Source organism: Pagrus major, chromosome 3 (genome assembly GCF_040436345.1).
Source record: "Pagrus major chromosome 3, Pma_NU_1.0".
Classification (NCBI taxonomy): Eukaryota; Metazoa; Chordata; class Actinopteri; order Spariformes; family Sparidae; genus Pagrus; species Pagrus major.
Window position 1 is genome coordinate 966,020 of NC_133217.1, and position 7,719 is coordinate 973,738.

A 7,719-nucleotide genomic window follows, 5' to 3' on the forward strand; every position below is an offset into this window, starting at 1 on the left:
CACCAGAATTCCCCTTTAATAACAGAAGCTGACGTCGCCGTTTGTAACCGTGCAGCTCCGGCTGGTTCTCCTTCTCTCTTCTCGTCGTGGTTTCTGTGGAGTTTGTGTTTGTATATTTGTGTTTGTGGTAAATAGACGACGTGTAAAGAGAGAAAATAACAGAAAACATGTCGATATCAGAACTGAAGGCTGCTGCAGGAAGTCGGATCCTAAAGTTATATCTGCTGCTTTTGGAGGACGAGTTGAAGAAACACAACACGTCGTTATATCTGATGTCCGTCAAGAATACACGTCCTTAAATCTGCTTAGAAATCAGAGAAACATAGATGCTTCTTGCTTCTTAAAGGTGCAGAACTTGCCTGAGAATCTTCACATTTTCAGTTTTCTTCAGTATCAAAGCGATCCAGTGGCAGAAGTCTGTACAGTAACAGGTGTGTCACAAACCAGAAGCGCTGATATCTGATTCTGCAAACATTTAATGTCAAAATATAACTTCATCCTTCAGTTACCAGCACGTAAAACCACTTCAGACGAGCTCTGAGATCTGACTTCCTGTCGCATCCGTCAGATTTATTCCTGTTTGTTTTTTTTAATAAATTCATGTTCTTGTTTTGAATGGGGGATTATTTAATAGTTGTAAATATCAATGTTCACTCTGTAGATATTTTGTTTGTTTTTGTCACTTTTTTATAATTTTTTATTTCTTTGCCTTTTGACAACAAAAAGTAAAAGAATAAAAAAAAGAATAAGTTTCTGGAATCATGAGGCTTCACACTGAGAACAAATCAGACTGATGTTGAGTTTTTTAAATATTTTTATTCTTGTTTCTTCTTGTGTTCAGTTCAGTGGACCAACCAGCTTCAGCTTCATGTGAACTCGTGATATTCGATATATTTATGGAAATATATACGCAGATTTCTTTTATTGTACAGAAAATACTCAGGAGGACGTTTCAGTTCCTCGTGTATCTGAACTCTGATCAGAAGAAACTGAAACACGAAAGCCGAGCCTGAGCTGACGGACACAACACGACCACGTTTGTAAAATAATGTCTCGACTCTGAACACTTCCTGACCAAAAAATGCTTCAGATTTTCTGTTTCGCACAAAAACTCGTTTTCCTTCTTGTCTTTGTTTTCGTCGCTCGTGTCGAATCTCATCGGTTCTAAAAGTGGCTTCTTCAGTGACGTCGTCCTGGTTATTCTGCAGGAGCAGGGGTCGTCTATCAGGCCGGGTTTAACAAAAGGAGATGTTGAGTTGCATTATGGGAAATGTAGGATCCAAGGGTTCGATGCTGAATAGTTGCAGTGCCTCATTAATAGTCACTGGTTTATTCCAGCAAAGTGAAAAACTATAAATGGTAAAGAGACGATCAAAGAAGGAAAACTTGAGTCTGAACATTCACAAAACCGAATAATGACCTGAAGACGAACGTCTGCTCACTTCCTCGCTCTGAACGTCCTCTGGTTTTTCTTTGGTCGTCTCTCCGTCGTCTTCGTCCTGCTGCTCCTCGCTCCTCCTCCGTGTCTGATAAAAGAAAAGAAAGAAAAAATATGAACAGTTTGTTTTTTTGTTGTTTTTTATACTGAATCATTTTGTTACTTTTTGTGTAAAGAAATGCAAAGATGAAAAAAATATGTGGCTCTGAAGGTGAATGTGAGTCGGGCTCTTCTGAAACATCACCGTTTGTTCTCCAGTTAAAAAACAGGATTGTGCACAAATGTTTTGGCAATAATGACAAATATTTCTAATATTTCTCGCCTGGTTGGTGATTCTTAACTGAAGGGAAAATATTTACTTCCTGCCTGAAACAAAGGAGGAAATGTTTTGTTAAAAAGAGGTTAAAGAAAGATGACTGATGCAGAAAGCATTGTTTCTTGTTTTAAGGGCTGTCACATGAAGTTGTTTTCATCGTCAGTCAGTTTGTTCAGGTCATAAAACGAGAGAAAGTACAAAAAAAATGCCAATTGTAATTTCCAGAACACCAAACAAAGTCTTGATATTAAAGAAACCCAGCAGATTTCCACTTTTCAGCAGAAACAAGTTCATTTTGGGCATTTAAAAAAAACAAAAAACAACTCTTTTTATTCACTTAATTGACTAATTGTATCAGCTCTAAAGTCGAGTTTCTAACATCTGGCATAGAATAAAACAATAATATAAGATAAAGAAGTATTTAAAGTTATTCTGTAGTTTTCGTCCTGTTCTTTGGTTTAAAGACAGAAAAACTAAAAACATTCAACTCTAAATCAACAAAATGAAACTGTGATGACAGAATTTGAGTTTCAGATCCAGTTGAGAACCGCCGACCTGATCAGGTGAACATATCAGATATTCACCTCAGCTCGTTTTTTACTGTCACGCTTGGAAACTGTACTTTATATTTTATGATGCCACTGTATGAAGACACAGCTGAGGGTGAACACTGTGGATCTGTGGTGACTAAAGGTAACGATGTAAATACGATATGAAACAGTTTGCCTTCAGTCATTATTGTTTTTTTATTTAAAGTCTGTAAATAAATCTTTGTAAGTCTGACGAGACGACGCATCTGAACTGTTGCCTTCTCTGTTTGTAGGAAATGAAGCTTTGAATTTGATAAAGAGAAAATAAAGTGAAGCGCGGTGCTCCTGTCCTCTGTCTGTCCTGTTTTAACAAAAGACGAATCGAATCTACAGCCTGTGAGGGTCCACACGTCCTGTCCTCCAGGAGAAGTTCAGATACTTGTGTAAAAACAGTAAAAGTACTGATTCAACTTCTTTACTCCAGTAAAAGTAATCGAGTACAGGCTCTGAAATGTACTCAGAGTATCAGAGTAAAAAGACGTGAGCTTCAGTTAGCTTTGACCACAAATGTCCTTCAGAGGGAGACTTTTTACTGTGATACTCTGAGTACATTTCAGAGCCTGTACTCGATTACTTTTACTGGAGTAAAGAAGCTGAATCAGTACTTCTCCTGGAGGACAGACTGTGGACTCTGATCCGTCTCTTCTGGTCTTTTGATCCGGCTTAAATGACTTCTTCCAAACGAGCTCTCATGAAGGCTGTTTTACTACTTCTGACACGTCTCAGAGATTTTATCTTTGACTCTGGGTTCATGCATCAAGTATCGTGATATCTTAACAGTAAACGACTAAACTCGACTGAAACGCGTCTGTTGCAGACTATCTGAATGTCCTCAGTGGACGTTTGACCTGCGACCACCTGACGCAGCTGCAGACCACCTGAGGCCTTCAGCTCTCAGCTGACCTGTCTGATTGTGGAGCTGTAAACGTTTAAAGTCTCACGGCCTGGAGCTCAGTGAGCTGCAGCAGAAGAGAGTTCAGAGCCGTAAAACGAGGCGCGGTCAGGAGCTGCTGCAGGTTAATGACCGAGCCTGAAGAGACGTGAGGGCGGAGGGCAGCGCACCTCCACAGGTGACCTCAGCTCCACCTCAGCGCACCTCCACAGGTGACCTCAGCTCCACCTCAGCTGCACCTCAGCTGCACCTCAGCTCATCATAACCTTCTTTAATAAATGATACATTTATAGTTCATTACACTTTAGTTTAGCTTATTAAAATGGTTCATGAAGGATTTCACTGTTTGTTGACGGTAAAATAATAAATAACTAAAGTTTCCGTGTATTAATGATGGTTGTTACAAACTGTTCACAGATCAGATTTTCTGCCCGTCATTAATCTCAGCAGTGGAAGAAGTACTCGGATACTTCAGTAAAAGTAAAGTATAAATACTTTGGTACATCAGAATGTGCTAAAAGTAAATACTCAGAATTACATGACTGGATTATAATTATTGAAACATGAGTTTATTGTTGCAGCTGCGGCTTAATTAGATTAATTTAATATGTATTTAAATATAACTTTATGTAGAGCTGTTAGCTTGTGAATCAATCAACAAGTCTTATTGATCAGATTTCATCCTAAAAGGTGCTTTTTGTAAGAAAAGTTGATTTTTGAAAACTGATCATTGATTTGTTTCTGATCGATATCTGATATTTAATATGAACGTGTTTTAACCTGAGGCTGAGACAGTCGCTGGTGTTTCACTCAGCAGCTGGAGGGCGACAACGCTGCACAGACGTCACATCATCATCATCATCATCATCATCATCATCATCATCATCATCATCATCATCATCATCATCATCATCATCATCATCATCATCCTGCTGCTGCTGCTGAGAACTGAGACACAGACAGATGTTTGTTCAGCGGTCAGCTCGAGCATTTAAAATTTAAATGTTCTTGATTTAAAAAGATGATCTGTTCAGTCAAACTGTGAGAAACACTGAAACCAGAGAGGAACGTTTGGCTTGAAGAAGATTCACGTGATGAGAGCAGCTCGCTGTTTTTAACGTGAGGCGGTCTCCTGATGTAGCCGGACGTCTCCAGATGCAGCCGGACGTCTCCTGATGCAGCCGGACGTCTCCAGATGTAGCCGGACGTCTCCAGATGTAGCCGGACGTCTCCTGATGCAGCCGGATGTCTCGGGCTGTTGGTTGACAAAAGACGAGTCAAAACTCTACAGACTGCTCCTTTAATGATGTTAATCTGCAGAATAACTGCTGACTCAAGTTTCCAAATAACGGTCGAATAAAGGACTTTTATTTCCTCTGAGACGAAGCGGAGTCGAAGTATGAAGCAGCAGAGAGCAGGGACACTCAAGTCGAGTACAAGTACTTCAAAAGTATAGTAGTTGAGTAAATGTACTTGATTACTCTCCGCTGCTGGTTGTAAGAAGTCCAGAGACAACACACACACACACACACACACACACACACACACACACACACACAGTGAACTGTCTGCCAGGGAAACTCATCAATGAGTTGATTACTAATCCTCAGCATGATATCATATCCTAACTGTGCGTGTGTGCGTGCGTGCGTGTGTGTGTGTGTGTGTGTGTTGGATGAGCTCATGGTGTGTACTTCACTGTCCTCTCGTATTAACGGTTGTTTCCTCCTCAGCAGTTTTTGAATCTGCAGCTGCTGACAGATGCCGGTGAGAGAGCGCTCGCTCTGGTAGTCTCTCGCCCTCTCTCTCTGGTTCTCAGACGCTCCTCGTTAAAGATGAAACTGTCGGCCAGCTCGTTTCTTCAGTTATTGATTTATTTATCTGGCTGCTGACTCGGAGGATGTGTGTGTTCCTTCAGAGTCGATGTGAGGAGAAAATAAAACAGGGGAGTGAAGACAAACACAGATAAATCAGCGTTCACGAGCAGAAATGATCCGTTAGTGAAGATCCAGAGCAGAAGTTCTGACAGCACGTGAGGAAGCTGAAACTAATGAACTGATGTTTTGTTTTAAATTTCTGTGTAAAACTTCACGACAATCGAAGCTGAAAAATTTCCATCTAAATCAAATTTGTGGCCTCGCAGACCCTGATAGATAAAATAAAATAAAAGCTGTCAGCGTCCCGCCCACTCTGCTGTGGCCTTGCTGAGCTCGTCTGAACTGAGTAGAAACGGTGAAATACGTCCTGACGTCTGGTGTTTGTGTGTGAATATACATCCACAGAACAGCAGGTCTGTAGCCTGCGTCTTATATCATTTAATAAAAAGCTTTGGAGGGATCTGGGTGATATTTCTCACTTACGATGGCAGCTTTAATGTTCCTCTCGACCTCCTCGGAGCTTGTAAGTCGGCAGGCGACTTCCCTGAGGAGCAACACGAGTGGAGATTTACACCAGCGTGTCTCAGCTGCAGCCTCAGAGCTGGAGTTTGTGTTTCAGGGCCAGAAAACTGCTGAAGGAGAGGTTAACGCTGAACATGTCGACTCCAACAGCACCTGAAGGTAACACGGGAACCTGAAGGGAGACTCTGGTGGATGAACGTTTCGTTAAAACAGCAGAGAAACTCTCACAGCTCGCATGTTACAACTGAAGGAAGCTGCCAAGTCAACAGACTCCACTGTAACTCCTTTAATTGCTGTTTATTGTTTTAATGAGGAGTATTAGCTCTTTATGAACGGCCATTAAGGAAACGTCTTTAAAAAAATAACTTCTTCGAGCAGTTTTTCTCCCGATGACCTCATAACAAACTGCCTGGCACATCCTGTGTATGTGGATTTAAATACACGTGTTGACATTATGTGTATGTTTTCCATTATAAACGTGCTGCAGTGACGACAGCTGCAAAAAACAAGCAAATAAACATCCAGACGCTGACAGCGAGCCAGCCGAGAATCATGGGAGATGGACACAAACAAACAAACAAACAACTTTTTATCGTCACTGAATGTAAACGGGAACATTTCTACAGCGTTTTAATCTGAAGTGCTTGACGAGGTTTCTGCTGCTCATTCATCTTTTCATGTGCACACACGGTTTGTTAATTGCTTTTGTTTCTGTTCATATTTATACCTGGATTTGTGTTTAATCTGCATCATCAACATTATTAGTTTATTCTTTTCTATTTCTTTTCTTCAATAATTGCACTGTTATACCCTCGTACAGTTGAGTTAAGCGACCTGAGTTTGCACAAACTCTATTATAATGACAGTTAGTAGTTGTGGCTGCTAGACGAGCACTTCATTGCCGTGTGTTTTGCCTTTTTATACTCTTATTTTAGTTTTGCATTTGTGTCTTGTATGTCGTATAAGCTACTGGATGTCTAAATTTCCCTCAGCATCAATAAAGTATCTCTCTGATTTTGCTTTTTGTGTGATGAAAGCCTCAATGGCTTTGTGGTCCTGGTGCTCTGTGCTAAATACATCCAATATTTGGATAGAAAAATGTGAAAAAAGCAGTGACGAGCAACTTAAAGACACCTTCATCCCGTCAAAGAAACAACAAAATGTGACGAAGACTTTGTGGCCCTGGTAGTCCGCTGGACAACAAGAAAGGGGTCAAGATGGATTTACTGTTTGATTACACCACACAGGAGACAAGAGTTAGTTAGCTAGCTAGCCCGCTATACCCTGTACTAAAACTGTGCGTTCAGTGGTTGTCTGCTGTTAATGGGTTGAGCGGCAGAGTTTATGCAGCAGATTATGAGCTGTAGTTTTCCTGGTAAACACACCGACCTCTTCGGCGGTCGCAGCTGCAGTGTCTCTGGGCTCGTTAGGTTAAGCAGACAGGCTGGGCGGCGGGTTAATCGAGAGGGCAGGTCCTGTCCACTCTGCCTAACCCATAGACAGCAGAAGACCAGGAGAGACGCAGAAGAGGTCGGCATGTTTGCCGGGAAACTACAGCTCCTAAACTGTGGATTAGACCCGCAAGAAAAACACACAAGCAACGAAGGCAACCAATCAGAGGCAGAGTCGATGACATCACGTTCATGTGAATGTCGCCAAGTTAAGATTGCTCAGGTACTACCAATTGTCACGTCTGTCATGTCTCAATCTCCCACCCAACCGTCGGTGGTAGAGTTGCATTGTGGGTAATGTAGTTGCCGGGTTTTGATGAGGAAGAATGTGACTTACAGGAGACAAAAATAATGGTCAAACTTAAAGCAGAGGAGGTTGACATATCTGTGCCTTTCGTCTCCAATATTGATAAAATAAGCTTCAGTAACTGGGTCCTACACTTTTCGTCTTCAGGGTTATTTGCTCGGTCTTGACTGACCTCCACACCACAGAGGACATTAAACACAAAACTGCTCAACTCACTATTTTCTAAAACCATCATCCCGACTCAACACAGTGTGATCGCTCGCCTGCTGCAGAGACACTCACATTACAGCAAACGGTTCAAGATGGAAAATGATGGAGCCGGTTAT

At 41.5% G+C, this 7,719-nt stretch overlaps 1 protein-coding gene across 1 annotated transcript in view; it reads left to right on the forward strand.

Moving 5' to 3' along the window:
• atf6b (activating transcription factor 6 beta) overlaps positions 1–616 on the forward strand; it is a 13,442-nt gene extending 12,826 nt beyond the window's left edge. Inside the window, exon 17 of the mRNA XM_073463075.1 lies at positions 1–616. This exon is cut by the window's left edge and continues 1,467 nt beyond it. The gene's annotated coding sequence lies outside the window, so the exon portion shown is untranslated.
• The last annotated feature ends 7,103 nt before the right edge of the window (positions 617–7,719 follow it).